The sequence below is a fragment of the Lissotriton helveticus genome, chromosome 1_1 (assembly GCF_964261635.1).
Source record: "Lissotriton helveticus chromosome 1_1, aLisHel1.1, whole genome shotgun sequence".
NCBI classification, from domain to species: domain Eukaryota; kingdom Metazoa; phylum Chordata; class Amphibia; order Caudata; family Salamandridae; genus Lissotriton; species Lissotriton helveticus.
The window spans coordinates 378414915-378432715 of record NC_136057.1 but is presented as its reverse complement, the minus strand read 5'-3'; positions in this window follow the sequence as shown (position 1 = coordinate 378432715).

Below are 17801 nucleotides of genomic sequence, written 5' to 3'. Positions count from 1 at the left end.
CTCGCCGCCGTCCCACGCATCCGTAGAGCGACAACAGGAGGAAGGTCCTTCTCCTACCTGGCCGCCAAGACCTGGAACTCCCTCCCGACCGACCTGCGCCTGACCCAAGACCACCTCTCCTTCAGGAAGAAGCTCAAGACCTGGCTGTTCGAGCAGTAACTGCACCCCCCCCTCCTAGCGCCTTGAGACCCTACGGGTGAGTAGTGCGCTCTATAAATGTCTTGATTGATTGATTGATTGACTGCACACACACAAATCTAGATAATTATCAGAAACATTGGGATACCACCTCATTCCCTTCTGAAAAATAGACATCTTTCACAATACCAAAACATTAACATTACACCAACTTGTAGGCACACAGCACATAAAGCAATTCCCTGAAATGCAATACTTCAGAATGAAAAATAAAATGCTTTATTCAGCGCCAACATGTAAAAGAACAAAGAATTTAGTCCAGGCTCACAGAAGGCCAATGGCCAGTCCAAAATACTGTTCATAACAGTGGTGACTTCGTGGAGGTTGTCACCCCAAAACGTGCCTGCACATGGTGGACTTAGAGGTCTGTGGACCCATGGGGGGCATCATCTGAGTCTGGGTCCGGCACCGCGGGGACAGGAGAGGGAAGGGTATGTGTAGTGGGCGCAGGTGGGGAGGATTCCTCCACAGTGGCAGGTGTAGCGCAAAATGTAGCAACATTTTCAGCGCTGCACACTGCTGCCAGTTCTGACAGGCTACCACCTGAACCCGGGGACACAATGGGAGTGGAGGTAGAGGGCTGTGAGTCAGGTGTAGTGTGTCTGTGGGTGGGTGTGTGATGTCTGTCCCCTGTCCCTGTGAGTGTGCGAACATCCCCCTGAGATTGGGTGAATGGATGTCTGCGCTTAGACTTACGTGTGGGTGTGCTGGGTGTCTCTGTTGGGGTGTGTGATCTTGTACGTCTGCGTGTATGGTGGACAGGTATGGGAGAGGGGGATGTGGATGGGTCAGAAGGAGTGGGGGGGGATTGACGCTGCAGGATGGCAAGTGCTGCCGTCAGTGTTGAGTCCATGGACACCAAACTCCGACGTTGATCAGACATGTCAGCTGACATGCCCTCCATGAATGACAACAACTGTGTCATGATTTGTGTTTGGCCATGGAGGACAGTCAGCATTGACGCCTGACCAACTTGAATCAGCCGGAGTAGGTCCACAGACTCAGCACTGAGGGCAGCAGGGGAGACAGGGGCAGGGGCTGCGGTGCCGGGGACAAAGGAGACACTGGGGGTAGAACGGACCCTAGGGCCCCTAACAACTGGGAGGGTGGAGATGGGTCTGGAGGAGGAGGGGACCGCCATAGTTGCAGTAGATGGCATAGCTGCATATTCCCCCTCCTCCTGGGAGTCAGAATCCGAGCCGTCAGCATGGTAGGAGGTGTCGTACTCATGAGGTCCGGCCGCCTGACTCCCCTCACCCTCTGTACCACTGCCTCCCTCCGACTCCTCAAAGCTGGTGGCACTGTTGCTGGGTCCCTCTGTCCGGTCTGTGCCTGTGTCTCCTCCAGGTTGTGGTGATGATGCTGTTGGCAACGAGAAAATGAACAATATATCAGTCACCTGTCCACATCATACATATCAGCAACAAATAATTTGGGGGCATTTCTAATCATGGCATGCATCATGAGTCACATGCCACTTATCTCTGCACAAATATAAGCCTAGTAATGCGCAATTTTAATCGACACAAGGCTCATTGTATACAAAGATCAAAGTCACAGACAAGGCCACAACTTGGATTACAGTCACAATGATGAGCCACTGCCTGTCAACAGGATAGGTGTTGAGCAATCACCGTAAAGTTGCCCACTCTGCCACCCAAGGCCAGAGATGGACATGTTCAAATATGTTTTAGCCTGTGCCACATGGGAACAGTCTTGCCTGGACAGCCATGTGATGCCATCCCTGGAGCTGAAACAAGTTTCCTATCAACTCTCACTGGCATCACAGCTGTCTACAGCCAGGCTTGTGTGAAACACAGATGTGTATACAAACAAGCATGGCTGAAGATGGCTGTAATGCCAGAAAGTTGCAGGAATCTTGTTACCAGTCCAGGCAAGGCATGGCTTCACAAATATGGCTAGACTGTTTCCATGAGGCACATGGATAGACAGATTTGCACATGGCCATGTTAGAACTTGGGGGCAGAGTGTGCAACAGAGAGGTGATGGGTACAAATCTGAGCTGTTGACTGTGTCTGAGTATATGATTGGTACAGAGTCTCCCTCCATCACCAGACACTTTAGTGAAACTCCTCACAGTGGCATCTATCCCCAGACCATACAGTTGCTAGCACATAACACACACTGGCTGTCAAGTGAAGTGGCACACATGTACAAAATCAAGAAAATGGTAAAGCTAATGTGCCTACAATTGTGAATGTCAGAAACATTGATACATTAATGACACATCTGCAACCAGATGGGAAATGTGAATACAGTAGTGCGGGCACCAAGCCAAAACTGCGTTGCACCACCAATACATACATGTATCATAAAACAATGTTGAACAATCATCTCTGGGAGCCAATAACATTGCCTGTAAATCCTACAATGACTATATTCTCCAGCAGCACAGCCTAAGTGCATAGTGACAAGTCCACTTCAGATATGACATCCTCAGCACACCACTGACAAGGCCAAACTGTTGGTCCCATCACACCTCCCATGCACAACATCCCAATCACTCAGTCAATGTGAGTAATACTGCCCAAGTAGTGGAAAATCTGAATCTGGCTCTCAATAACTGGGAAGCTATATAAAGTAAGACAAGGTCACATTGTTTAGCTGCACATCAATATTAGTCCCAAAGAACCTGCAACAGTTCTTGTGAATATGCACACACGCACTGCCCAGTGTCAGTATGCACAAGCCTAAATTTGTATACATGGACAGTGTGCACATGTAGCTAACACATGAGAAATACAAAGCATACCAAGGACAAAGGCCACTGATGCAAACCCGTGCAGAACTCCGTGTTGAGACTCATGATCTGTGCCAAAATATCATGAAGGGCAACCACAGTGAACAGGTTGTGGAACAGTTAAGGTACCAACAAGTGTCACAGACCCCCCTCCAACATGATGATGTGCTAATCAATATGCATACTAATACCTTTCATCCCTAGGAGGACATGCACAAATATGAAATACACAAAGCAGGGGCCAAATGTGGAGGAGGGAAAGGGATGTAAAAGAGCATTTGCTCAAAATGGTGCATTGAAATGACAATGCATAAAGTGCCTGTCTGACCAAACCACCCCAACTGTGGGAATGTTACCAGGCTTCAAAACACTGCAAGTAGCATGTGACACACATGACAGCAAACAGACATGTACCTACCCCCTCCTTGCTGCTGTCCCTCCTGCATCTGCCTATGGTGGTCAGGGAAAGCGACAGCCAGGACCCGGAGCAGGTTGGGGGTGAGGTGACGTGTGCCGCCATGCCGGCGTGGAGCCTCAACCTTCAGCTGCACCCGGGCGATACAGCGGGTCCAGCACCGGATGTTCTGCCACCTCTTACGGATGTTCCGGACCCTGCGGTAAGGGCCCCCCCTCAGCCCTGGCAATGTCCAGCCAGATGTCCTCCTTCTCATGGGCGGATACCTGTCAGGAATACAAAGTGAAACTACATCAGTACACCTGCTCCATGTCCCAAAGACACACACTTGCACCACATTGATGATAACAACAGGGCAGAGGATGCAGACAGGACTAGTATCATTGTTCATGTGAATGTGGCCTGTGAGCAAACAACAATGCACTACATGCCTGTGAAAGGCAACAGATGCCCTAAGGCTTGCAAACCACTCACTGAGCATGGCTAACACTGAACAAGATATGCTTTTGCAGGGTGGTGTACAGCACGTGACATGCTGGCACATATCCCACTACACCTAAGAACTCTAAGCAGACCACACATTCTCAAGGGAATGTACTTAGCACAATGCCGGTAAGCAGTAAACACTATTTAGATACATCATTCACTGCATGGTAGATATTTTAATGTACACACCAGGCACTGTCTCAAAACTACATTGCATCTCTCAGTCCCATAAAAACACAATGGCTGCAGTGACACTCACACATTCATCCCTCACCTGATCCCCTGGTTTCCCATACAGCTTGCTGTAGTTGGGTAGGAGGGTATCCAGCAGGGCCTGGTTCTCCTCCTCACTGAATGCAGGTGCCCTCTCCAAGCTCAGCAGAAACTGGGTCCAGGGAATGCAGAGACAGCAGCTGTGTGGCCACTCCTATGTTGTGCAGGCAAGTGCCCTCTCACAGCCACATGCAGCCTTAAATCTGTGCTGCTGAGGGGCTGTCATTCTCAGGAAGACAGTGTGATAGGGCACATTAGTTTGCATCCTATGTTTCATCCAATCCCATTCCACATAAGGCCCTGATACACATTTGCATGGTTTGAAATGTTAGCTCTAGCTACACAACAAACATTGCAACATTGTATAGTTTTGGCCAACTGAATTTTTCAGGACACCTGTAGCACACTCAAATCTCTGTTTCCTTGACAACCAGCCTGCATTCTGTGCATCCTACTTGTCCCCTAGGTGTTCCCTATGTATTTTCAGGCATCCACACACAAGTACGGTGCGTGATTCATGCAAACGCCATGTTTCGATAGTGATACGACCCGTACACACGCACGCACCAGTGGGGTACGCTCCACACTTGTATCGCGTATGGCCACAATGCAATGGTGAGACGACCCGTACACACGCACGCACCAGTGGGGTACGCTCCACACTTGTATCGTGAATGGCCACAATGCAATGGTGAGACGAACCGTACACACGCACGCACCAGTGGGGTATGCTCCACACTTGTATCGCGTATGGCCACAATGCAATGGTGAGACGACCCGTACACACGCACGCACCAGTGGGGTATGCTCCGCACGCGTATGGCCAAAATGCAATGGTGAGACGACCCGTACACACGCACGCACCAGTGGGGTACGCTCCACACTTGTATCGCGTATGGCCACAATGCTATGGTGAGACAACCCGTACACACGCACGCACCAGTGGCGTACGCTCCGCACGCGTATGGCCACAATGCAATGGTGAGACGACCCGTACACACGCATGCACCAGTGGGGTACGCTCCACACTTGTATTGCGTATGGCCACAATGCAATGGTGAGACGACCCGTACACACGCACGCACCAGTGGGGTACGCTCCAAACTTGTATCGCGTATGGCCACAATGCTATGGTGAGACGACCCGTACACACGCACGCACCAGTGGGGTACGCTCTGCGCGCGTATGGCCACAATGCAATGGTGAGACGACCCAAACACACGCAAGAACTAGTGGGGTACGCTCCAAACTTGTATCGCGTATGGCCACAATACAATGGTGAGACGACCCGTACACACGCACGCACCAGTGGGGTACGCTCCGCACGCATATGGCCACAATGCAATGGTGAGATGACCCGTACACACGCATGCCCCAGTGGGGTACGCTCCACACTTGTATCGCGTATGGCCACAATGCTATGGTGAGACGACCCGTACACACGCACGCACCAGTGGGGTACGCTCCGCACGCGTATGCCACAATGCAATGGTGAGACGACCCGTACACACGCACGCACCAGTGGGGTACGCTCCGCACGCGTATGGCCACAATGCAATGGTGAGATGACCCGTACCCACGCACGCACCAGTGGGGTATGCTCCACACTTGTATCACGTATGGCCACAATGCTATGGTGAGACGACCCGTACATACGCACGCACCAGTGGGGTATGCTCCGCACGCGTATGGCCACAATGCAATGGTGAGATGACCCGTACACACGCACGCACCAGTGGGGTACGCTCCACACTTGTATCGTGTATGGCCATAATGCAATGGTGAGACGACCCGTACACACGCACGCACCAGTGGGGTACGCTCCACACTTGTATCATGTATGGCCACAATGCTATGGTGAGACGACCCGTACACACGCACGCACCAGTGGGGTATGCTCCGCACGCGTATGGCCACAATGCAATGGTGAGATGACCCATACACACGCACGCACCAGTGGGGTACGCTCCACACTTGTATCGCGTATGGCCACAATGCAATGGTGAGACGACCCGTACACACGCACGCACCAGTGGGGTACGCTCCACACTTGTATCGTGTGTGGCCACAATGCTATGGTGAGACGACCCGTACACACGCACGCACCAGTGGGGTACGCTCCGCACGCGTATGGCCACAATGCAATGATGAGACAACCCCTACACACGCAAGCACCAGTGGGGTACGCTCCACACTTGTATCGCGTATGGCCACAATGCTATAGTGAGATGACCTGTACACACGCACGCACCAGTGGGGTACGCTCCGCACGCTTATGGCCACAATGCAATGGTGAGACGACCCGTACACACGCACGCACCAGTGGGGTACGCTCCACACTTGTATCGTGTATGGCCACAATGCTATGGTGAGACGACCCGTACACACGCACGCACCAGTGGGGTACGCTCCGCACGCGTATGGCCACAATGCAATGGTGAGACGACCCGTACACACGCACGCACCAGTGGGGTACGCTCTACACTTGTATCGCGTATGGCCACAATGCTATGGTGAGATGACCCGTACACACGCACGCACCAGTGGGGTACGCTCCGCACGCGTAAGGCCACAATGCAATGGTGAGATGACCCGTACACACGCACGCACCAGTGGGGTACGCTCCACACTTGTATCGCGTATGGCCACAATGCTATGGTGAGATGACCCGTACACACGCACGCACCAGTGGGGTATGCTCCACACGCGTATGGGCACAATGCAATGGTGAGACGACCCTTACACACGCACGCACCAGTGGGGTACGCTCTACACTTGTATCGCGTATGGCCACAATGCTATGGTGAGATGACCCGTACACACGCACGCACCAGTGGGGTACGCTCCGCACGCGTATGGCCACAATGCAATGGTGAGATGACCCGTACACACGCACGCACCAGTGGGGTACGCTCCACACTTGTATCGCCTATGGCCACAATGCTATGGTGAGATGACCCGTACACACGCACGCACCAGTGGGGTACGCTCTACACGCGTATGGCCACGATGCAATGGTGAGACGACCCGTACACACGCACGCACCAGTGGGGTACGCTCCACACTTGTATCGCGTATGGCCACAATGCAATGGTTAGACGACCCGTACACATGCACGCACCAGTGGGGTAGGCTCCACACTTGTATCGCGTATGGCCACAATGCAATGGTGAGACGACCCGTACACACGCATGCACCAATGGGGTACTGGGCGTCTCACATGCTCTAGTGAATGTATGTGTACAGTGCGTTCCACAAGCTCACGCATGGCACCATTACTATAGTGACAACAGGGAAACACATGGCAGGGATGTGGGTGTGAGGTCATTATGAGGATGTCCATGTATGTTTTGGCATGGCAGACTTACATGAGCAGGCCCTAGGTGTGGCACACAGTTATATAGCAGAGGGCATGTGTTCTAGTGGCACAGTTGATGTGTGATGGGCTGTGGAGACATGACATTTGTGATGGGCCACTATGTGGTTCACATTACCTTGACACTTGTCACATGAGTAACATATTGAACATGTTGTTATTCACATGAACACTGTGATGGCACACTCTTCATTACGGCCACCTGTCACATGATGCCATGGACAGGGGCACTGTCTCACTTTACCAATTGACGCTCAGCATGACCCTGTGTGACAATGTAATGTGTGTGCCATGTAATATATTGGACATGCTGTTTGTATCGGGTAAACGTAATCCTCTTTAGGTGCATCTATGATGAGTCTGTGTGGTGATTGCAAGTGTCTCACATGTACGCACACCATGCCACAGGGGCATTTCAGTAGCTCATGTGTGTGATGGCATCATAGAGCATTTGGCCACAGGCATACAGATCTGCATTCAGAGGATGGCTGTGGTGTAGTCTTGTAAAATGCACAACTCATGCACAATATCACTGAAATGTAAAATATATAGCACTTGTGACGTGGGTGTGTTCCTTGCAGTCAGCTGTCTGGATGTGTTGACCACCTTCTCATGCAGGTCACGTGACGTGTGTCACTGACGCAATACATTGGTCTGCTAACTCAGACATGCCCAGATGATCATTTGTGTGCATGTCATGTCCATTTCACAGCCAACAGGGGAATCAGTGTTGTAGTATGAGTGCCAACTAGCTGGCATAAGTGTCCATGATGTATAGCCCACGGCAGATTAATACGTGATTTAATGTGTTTAAACAGTGTTGATTGTGCTATGTACATTGTAATTGTTGTTTGCTGATAGTTGTACACATTTTTCCCACACATGTCGTGCAGGGCACCCCCTCTGCCAAGGCAGTTGCCTGACTTGGATGCCATGAGGGAATGTGATTGCATCCGCCGCTACAGATTCCCTCAGGAGTTAATTCAGAATTTGATGGACAGGCTGGAACCACATCTACAACCGCGACACAGGTATCCAACTGCGCTGACACCCAAGGTAAAGGTGATGGCAGCCCTACATTTCTTTGCCACAGGTACGTTCCAATTCACCATAGCTGATGTGGGGGGGATGTCCCAGACCATGTTCAGCCGTGTCCTCTGTGATGTCTTAGCTGCTATGTTGCAGTACATTGATGAATACATTAAGTTCCCTACTCCACTAGAGTTGAACAATGTCAAGGGTGCATTCTATGCCCTGGGACACATGCCACATGTAATTGGGTCTATTGATGGGACACATGTTGGACCTGTGCCACCAGAGGCTCAGGAGTAGGCCTTCCACAACAGGAAACATTACTAAATGCCCTGGTGGTGTGTCTTGCTAACATGATGATTTCCCATGTTTGTGCACGTTTTCCAGGATCATGCCACGATGCATTCATCATGAGGCGGAGCAGGGTACCACAGATGATGCTGCAGCTGCGCAACCATCGGGCATGTCTTGTTGGCGGGTATACACTGTTTCTCATGTATGTCTCAATGAAATTTAGCTCTCTCATGGCTTCTCATTGCACATCCATTGACATGATGTATTGTTGTAGGTGACGCCGGATATCCGAACATGCCGTGGCTCATGACTCCACTACGCAACCCCCGAACTGCCGCACACCAGCGTTACAACAATGCACACGGCCAGACCAGGCGTGTGATCGAGCGTACGTTTGGACTCCTGAAGAGCCGGTTCAGGTGTCTCGACAAGACAGGTGGATCCCTACCATACTCCCCATGCAAGGTGTGTGACATCTTCACCGTGTGCTGCATGCTGCACAACATGGCAGTGGAGGGGGAGGTGCCACTCATCCTGGATCCTGATGATGAGGACCATCCACCCGTTGAGGACGAAGGCCTTGGCCAGGATGCTAGCGATGAGGAGTAGGAGGATGATATCCGAAGTCAGCTCATACGCAACTTCTTCTCATAACGGTGAGTACCTGTGAAATAGTGTGCAAGCTACTACCATAGAGTGAAATGTCTAGTATACTGTGTGTCCAGCAGACTGTACACAATGTCAATTTTATGTTTGTGGTGCAGTGTCACACAAGTGACTATGTCATGCCACACACATGACCACAATAATTGAAGTTGGAATGTACAAGTGTTCTACATTGTTAGTGTATTGTACATGACCATGTCTGAATGAATATGTTCAGTATGTGACCCCTTGTGTGCCTGTCCTTTTCAGGTCCCCCTGCCTGTTGTCTGTCCGTGTCATCTTGGTCCTCCTGCAATTCCTCTTGATGATAGCAATGTCGGATGAATCTGCGTACCCTGCACAGACATGTGGAAATGTCAGTTTGGGTAAGGATTCCAAACAGGCAGTTTATTGTTGGTATGGTTTTTTTGTGTGTAGAAACTGTTCATGCGCATGTTGTAGGCCCATACATACATGTCACATTACCATGTATCAAATGTCATGTTGTGCCACTCCGATGACAAGGCAGTCACCTTTCTTGACAGTCATCTGTAGTAGAGTTTTGACTTTGGTGAAAGCATCAATGTGTGTTAACATTGGCCCTGACACATAGCGGATGGCACGGGTTGCCATTATGTGTGACATCACAAACCCAGGCTCTGTGGAGAATTGCAGCCTCACTGTGTGCAGCAGGATGTGTCAGAATCATCCACTCAATCTTGTGGGCCAGTACAGTTTGATTTCCTGTGAACCATGTTGTGACGCTGTGGGCCAGTGTATGTCCCACATGTTCTGTCAACTGTCCTGTGGGTCTGTTTGCATGGATGCATTGGCCCTTGTGGCAGTATGCCATGTTACTGTTATGTTGTTACCTCAGTGCCAGTGGAGAACACTGCTTCGCTAGCCTTCTCAGTAAGTTGATATTAACTTTCCATTCTCATGATGCCAGGTATGTTGCACTGATTACATCACAACGTTGGGCTGTAGCTAATGTTCACACTTACGTGCCAACAGTCCGGTGAGGTCATTGCCTGAAATCTCTTCTGCCATGCAGCATATCGTGGTCACGGTAGGGTTGTATCTTTTAGCATTGTTCCTATTTACTCGCTGTTGAGCTTGGTTACACATGCTTGTCCTGTCTAGCATAGTAAGGCACAGTTGCAAGAGGTAATGACTGGCCCCTATGGGGCATCCTGGTGTTTAGGTCATTTCCTTCCTCATTTGAGGAGCTGCTTACAGCTCTTGCGGGTGATGTCTATTTTCCCTTCATGACCCTTGCTGATTCACGGGGCTGACTACGGATAGTTGGCTTTGTGTCATTTGCACTGCTATACGTCACAATTACAGAGATAGCGAGCTCTATTCATACACTGTGACGCCCTTCATGACTGCATGGATGTAATTGCATTGTAGCAGCCTAATGAGCGTCATACATGCTCCATTTTGGTGACAACCTCTACTAACTCTCGTGTGTCCGTGTTTAAGGATCTGATCTAGTCTCATTGCAAGATCTGTGATCAGTAATAGGACACAGTGGCAGTGGTGACACTACACAGGTGTGAGTGGTACAGTGTAGTTGCCAAGGTAATCTGTGAATCTGTAACAAAATGTATGGAATCCTTATGCTTGCTTTGCTTTGTTTCAGATCTCCCTCCCTGCAGTTCCCATCCTCACCTACCCTCACCTGATCGCCCTAATGTGTCTGTCATTAGTAGTCAGACCAAGGGGATATTGGGAGATGAAACCCTTCCAGCATCACACCACTCTGATGGTCACAGGTACGGACAGTCCCTGGCAGTTGTGTGGAAAGTGTATCACCTGCATTACAGGTAACATCATTGCATGAGTGTTATTGTCGTCAGAGCAATGCCACTGGCCATGTAAATTGGCTGAGGCAGCATGGCCTTGGAAATAAGTTCATGCTATTGTGTAGGAACTGTGTTTCACACAGTACATTGTGCCTCATTGCTGTCACCAACGGTATCTTTGCAGTCTGCATGCGTTATATATGGCATTGTTTACAATGATTGTTCATATGTGGTTATGTGTACAGTGACAACAAGCATGCTGTTCGTAATGGCTAATGTACCATATTGTGCATGATGTACATGGTTGTGTATGTGTTCTGTTGCTTGCTACACACAACTTGCAGGCTACAGCTGCAGACGCTGTGTGTGCTGTACCCCGCTTGGCATTATGGTGACTCGTCCTGTGGCCGTGATGTATGGTGAATGTTAACACATTTTCAGGCAGTGACCCATGGGTAACCAGCCACTCCTGGCTCACATACACATGTCACTTATTGCCTAGCAAGAATCCTGGGTTTGTGTGCCTGTTTAGCATGTTCTATCGCCCCTTCTGCCGTCATGTGTTCACTCCTCCCGGCTGCAGCATCCCCAGCCACAACGCTGCACCGCTTGGCCCAATCCAGCCACACACACATCTATGAGATACTCCTCCATGCATCCATCCATCCATTATTGAAGCATGCTGCAGCTTGTCTGTGCCACTGTTGCACAACCGCCATGACAAAGCCAGGTCCGTCAGCACCTGCAACATGCACACTGCAAGACACTCAGCTCATTTGATGACACATGTGACAGCATCAGTAGGAAGTACCTACCCCCCCCCTTTTTAATAGGGGTGGCCAATTGTCTTTGGCTATCATAGGGGTGCCAGGTGTGCACACACGTTAGTTTCACCTTAATTGATATGAGGGGACATAGTGGCTGTTTATTTGTGCACCATATTTATATCAGTTGGGGAATCACTATTTGTATTTTCCTGTTCGTTCTTTACTCACACGAAGAGAGAGTGGCCGATGATGAGAAGTGGGTAAACTGGCAATTGTCTGTCAGGAACCCCCTCGGGTGTTAATACCGTGAGGCACTCTCTCTTTGCTCACTTTATTTTCAATTTTTAGAGTGGGATCATACCTTGGTTTAATTTTTATGTGAACGTTAAACACACCATGACCCTATGGATTAGTGTCAAGATACACATCTGAGGCAGTAGTATCAATTGGCCATGTAACTCTGCCATTGGTCGTAAGGAATTTGTGGTGAGGTGGGTTAGGCCTTTTTGTTGTTGAACAGTGTTAGAATGGGGCAGCATTTTCCCTTTGTTCATCCTTGGCCTCCTTATGATTGAATGACACATGTGACACAACAGACTCATGCCCCAGACAACCTCCACACAGTGAACACCAGACAATCATCCACCTTGTAACACGCTACCACAAACACACTCATGACAGCCTCTCAGGCTGTGTGTGCAACTCATACTGACAAAATGACGCAGCCACACTTAACAGTGCGTTTACATACAACCAGGTCATGTGCCTCGTACTGCACATACACTACTTCCAGCAGCACCACATTGTAGTGTATTACCTCGTTGACACAATACCACCACACATTGCCTCCAATGCTGTAACGTGGTAGTACGCAACCTCAGAACACCACTTCTGCCCATCCATCACAGACGGATTGTCAGAATCCCACAGGGATCACACACCCAATCCCGGATTATGATTTGTCATACTTAACAGGGTACACCCTCAGAGTCACATCCAACACCATGGACACACTCTGCATTGTCAAACATTTGAACAGCCAGTTTCACACCAGCATCCTGATCACCCTCATTGTAACTATCATCTACAGCTCTCCTATCCTACACACAAAATTTGGCTAAGCCATCTATCAATCAATCGATTCATTAGTGAAAGGCACTACCTACCCGTGACGGTCTCAATGCGCTGGGGGGGGGGCTGCTACTGATCAAAACACCCTTAGCTTGAGAAGTATTGTGAAGGGCAGCAGGTCCTGGTTCTGTTGTTGACTTGTAGGGAGTGTGTTCCAGCTCTTTGAGTAGAGGTAGGAGAATGATCTGTCACTGTCCGTGTTTTTCCGGATGTGAGGGACAGTGGCGAGAGCATGGTCGGTAGAGCCAAGGCTGCGGGTCGGTGTGTAGAAGTTGAGTCTGTGGTTGCGGTATGCTGGTCCTGCGTTGTGTAGAGCTTTGTTTGCGTGGATGTTGAGTTTGAAGCTGATGCTGTTGTTGACAGGGAGCCAGTGCAGGCCTCTCGGGTGTCGTGTGATGTGGCTGGGTTGTGGCAAACGAGGATCAGACGTGCCGATGTGTTCTAGATGCGTTGCAGCAGGCTCAGGAGTTTGGTTGTTGTAGCTGCGTAGATGGCGTTCCCTTACTCAAGTCAGCTGGTGGAGAGGGACATGGTGACTGTTTTCTGTGTATTTGAGGTGAACCATGATAAGATCCTGCGGGGCATTCAGAGGGTGTTGAAGCAGGAAGCAGAGATGGCGTTGTCCTGCTTGTTAATGGGGAGTGAGGAGTCCAGGATGCCCCCCAGGTTGTGTGCGTGTTTGGTGGGTTATGGTGCTGTTCCTAGCGATGTTGTCCACCAGGAGTCGTCACAGGCTGAGCTGGTGGGGCCGAGGATGTGTTCCTCCGATTTTTCTGGATTCTGCATCAGCCTGCTGTCCTTACTCCATTTTGCAACAGCCTTAATTCCTCTGTGGAGGTAGATTTTGCCAGTGTGTGAGTCTTTGGTGAGGGATATGATCAGCTGGGTGTAATTGGCGTAGAAGATGATATTGAGGCTCTGTTGTTGTGCCACATGGGTGAGTAGTGCCATGTGGATATTTAAGACCGTTGGGCTGTGGGATGATCCCTGTGTGACGCTGCGGATTGTGTCAGTGGTCTAGGACCAGCACTGTGGGAGGCAGATGCTCTTGGTTCTGCCGGTGGCAAAGGAAGTGGTCCAGACCAGGCACTCTCTTTGATTCCTGCGTCATGGATGCATACTGTTAGGGTGGCGTGGGAGACCGTGTGGAAGTCTGCTGATAGGTCCAGATGGATGTGGGCATCTGTTTCTCCTTTGTCCATGAGGATGCTGGCGGTGGTGGTGGTGGCAATGAGGGCGGTGTCCGTGCTCTGGTAGATGTAGGATCCAGACTGTGTTTGTTCTGATGTTGTTGTCTTTGAGTTAGCAGGTCAGCTGTCTGTCGATAATCTTCTAGGTGACTTGTTCTGGGAAGGGGAGCAGGGAGATGGGCAGGAAGTTCAAGAGGTATTTGTGGTCCACCTTAGGTTTATTCAGTAAGGCGGTGATCACGACATTCTCCAAGCTCCCAGTGAAGGTTGTTGTCTGGAAGGAGATGTAGGATATTTTTACGGAGAAGGGGTGAGATGGCTTATGTGGCCTATCTGGAAAGGTGGATATGCCATGGGTCAGATGGGGATCCAGAGTGAATGTAGTCCTTGCTCATGATGATGTCTTCATTGCTGACATTGTAACAGGCAATCAGGTGAATTGAGTGGGTGTTGATTGCAGGGGGGTGTTCTCGGTTATGGATGTGGGGCTAGTGGAGTAGAAGCTTTTGTGTATGTCGATGATCTGAGAGATAAACGGTTAAGGGGGGGTCCGAGGGGAAAAAAATTATTATAGACCTACTGGTACCTAGTCCCCCAACTAGACACTAAAACACACGGAAGGTACAGAAGGTCTCAGAAATACAGAGGGAGAGAAAAGAAAATAGCAAATCTCTCTATTGGGACCTAATAGTGTCCTCTTTACATGCCCAGAATACACAGTTAATCTGGAAACAACCAAGAAAACAAAAACAAGAGAAGATGCACAAGGAGAGGAAAAAGATACCCATCAGCCCACTCATAAGTGGAATCTCGTCATCTGGGTATATGTTGGTAAATGGTGTCCTCTAGGGTCTGCCTTGGAAACAATCCATAGGACTGCCTAGTGATGGACCCAGAACATTTCACCAACAGATGACAGTATATGAGCGGGAGGGGTTGAGGTTGCAGTGCTCAAAGAAAAAGAAGAAGAAAAGGAAAATAATCCAAGTGATTCTAAAAATACCTACGATGATGTCATGAAATACTTTATTAGGGCTGACCATCAAAGTGGTAAGGTTAAAAACAGTATGCTGATAGCATGTAAGGAATTGCTACCCACCAATGTTGTTATTCGGTCAACATGTTTCAGCCTCAAGGGCTTTCGTCAGGACCTATGGTGCTACTGCAACACTTACTTAAGTGATGTGAAAGTGGGATCTACATCTGCTTTCCAAACTGAAAAGAGTGTATCTTCTCCTGCATAGACACAATACAAAAGACAGAAACAGAGACATGGACAAATTATGTCAACAAAAAGAAGTGCACAGACTGCAAACTCTCGTTTCTATGGTCTTTATAATATGGCTATGAACACTTGAAAGACACTCACCCTTATTGTGGGGAGAGAAAAAACCTCACCTCACCTGGCCACTGCTCAGGAAGAAAGGGAGGCCACGCACTGGAAATAAACAGAACACTTAGAAAGTTATAACCAGTGGTAGTAGAAACACAATCTACAGACAAGAAAAACTGGATTCAAAACACATAAATCAGAGACACACATGGTGACACAATGGCCAGACTGGTTTCCTCTTGCATCAGGAAAGTATACCACAAAGCCTCACTGACTGCACTGCTTGCACAAACCTGTAGACCTATAAAGTACAAAGGCCCAGGTAGCCAGCCGCAGTCACTGGGAATAGAGGCGCCTACTCCTGTGCTTTCCACCTAGTACTCAAAGACCAAAGACCAAAGCAATAATGCTATTGACTGTACCACCACCACTGACCTCTCCGTCGTTGCCTCGGAGTGAAAACTGAGCCGAGGGGGAGGCGACGACTGATGGTCACACGCGATGTTAAATACACTGCAGTGGACCTGAAAGGAAACTCCTTTGTTTCAAAATTTGATTGGCTCATGTGTAGGCCAATGGGAATCGGCTCACAGGCAGCCAACCGTGACCTACACTGATAAGCCTGCAGTGGACCTGAAAGGAAATTCCTTTGTTTCAAAATTTGATTGGCTCATGTGTAGGCCAATGGGAATCGGCTCACAGGCAGCCAACCGTGACCTACACTGATAAGCCTGCAGTGGACCTGAAAGGAAACTCCTTTGTTTCAAAATTCGATTGGCTCATGTGTAGGCCAATGGGAATCGGCTCACAGGCAGCCAACCGTGACCTACACTGATAAGCCTGCAGTGGACCTGAAAGGAAACTCCTTTGTTTCAAAATTTGATTGGCTCATGTGTAGGCCAATGGGAATCGGCTCACAGGCAGCCAACCGTGACCTACACTAATAAGCCTACAGTGGACCTGAAAGGAAACTCCTTTGTTTCAAAATTTGATTGGCTCATGTGTAGGCAAATGGGAATCGGCTCACAGGCAGCCAAACGTGACCTACACTGATAAGCCTGCAGTGGACCTGAAAGGAAACTCCTTTGTTTCAAAATTTGATTGGCTCATGTGTAGGCCAATGAGAATCGGCTCACAGGCAGCCAACCGTGACCAACACTGATAAGCCTCAGCCACATTAACAGGCCGACCGTGAGACATACCTCACGCGCATATGCACACCAGTCAAATCGTAAGGCAGTAAGATGGTGTGTTGTATTCTATCCAAAGAAGAGCCATTTATTTATACTGCTAGAGGGCAATGTTTAGAGGTCGCGCGCTAATTTAGCCGTTTGCCAACTTCCAGTCGGATAGTACCGGGGGCTTAAACTGATATAGACACTGGCTACATATATTCAATATATATAGAACATGAGAAGGGGAACCCTACCCAGCGAGGGTGTTAGAGCTCAGTGGAGGTAACCCTTATGCCAAAGGCTGTTAGCACAAGGACTCTGTGTTCGGAAAAACAATCTGCGCAATCACAGCTGCATCCAAGGAATGTCATCATTCAATCCTTCTGTGTCACTATGAAGTTTGAAAACCCACTTCTGTTCTTTCCTCAATAAGAAAAGTGAAACATCCGTGACGTGACTAGGTATGTAAGGTTGTTCTAGAACCAACCATCTCAGTTCATCTGGACTATGTCTCTTGTCAAGGAAGTGAGTGGTGAGCCGTGTTGCCTGTTTTCTGCGTCTCATGGTGCTCATATGTTCCTGCACGCGCAATTTGATTTTTCTTGCGGTCATGCCGATATACCTTAGTCCACAGGGGCAGGTAATCTGGTATATCACTTTCTCACTGTTGCAATTAGTGTGGTGTTTCAATTGCCATGGTCGCGAGGTCCCAATGTCCACTTCAAGTCCACAAATTTTGAAACAAAGGAATTTCCTTTCAGGTCCACTGCAGGCTTATCAGTGTAGGTCACGGTTGGCTGCCTGTGAGCCGATTCCCATTGGCCTACACATGAGCCAATCAAATTTTGAAACAAAGGAGTTTCCTTTCAGGTCCACTGCAGTGTATTTAACATCGCGTGTGACCATCAGTCGTCGCC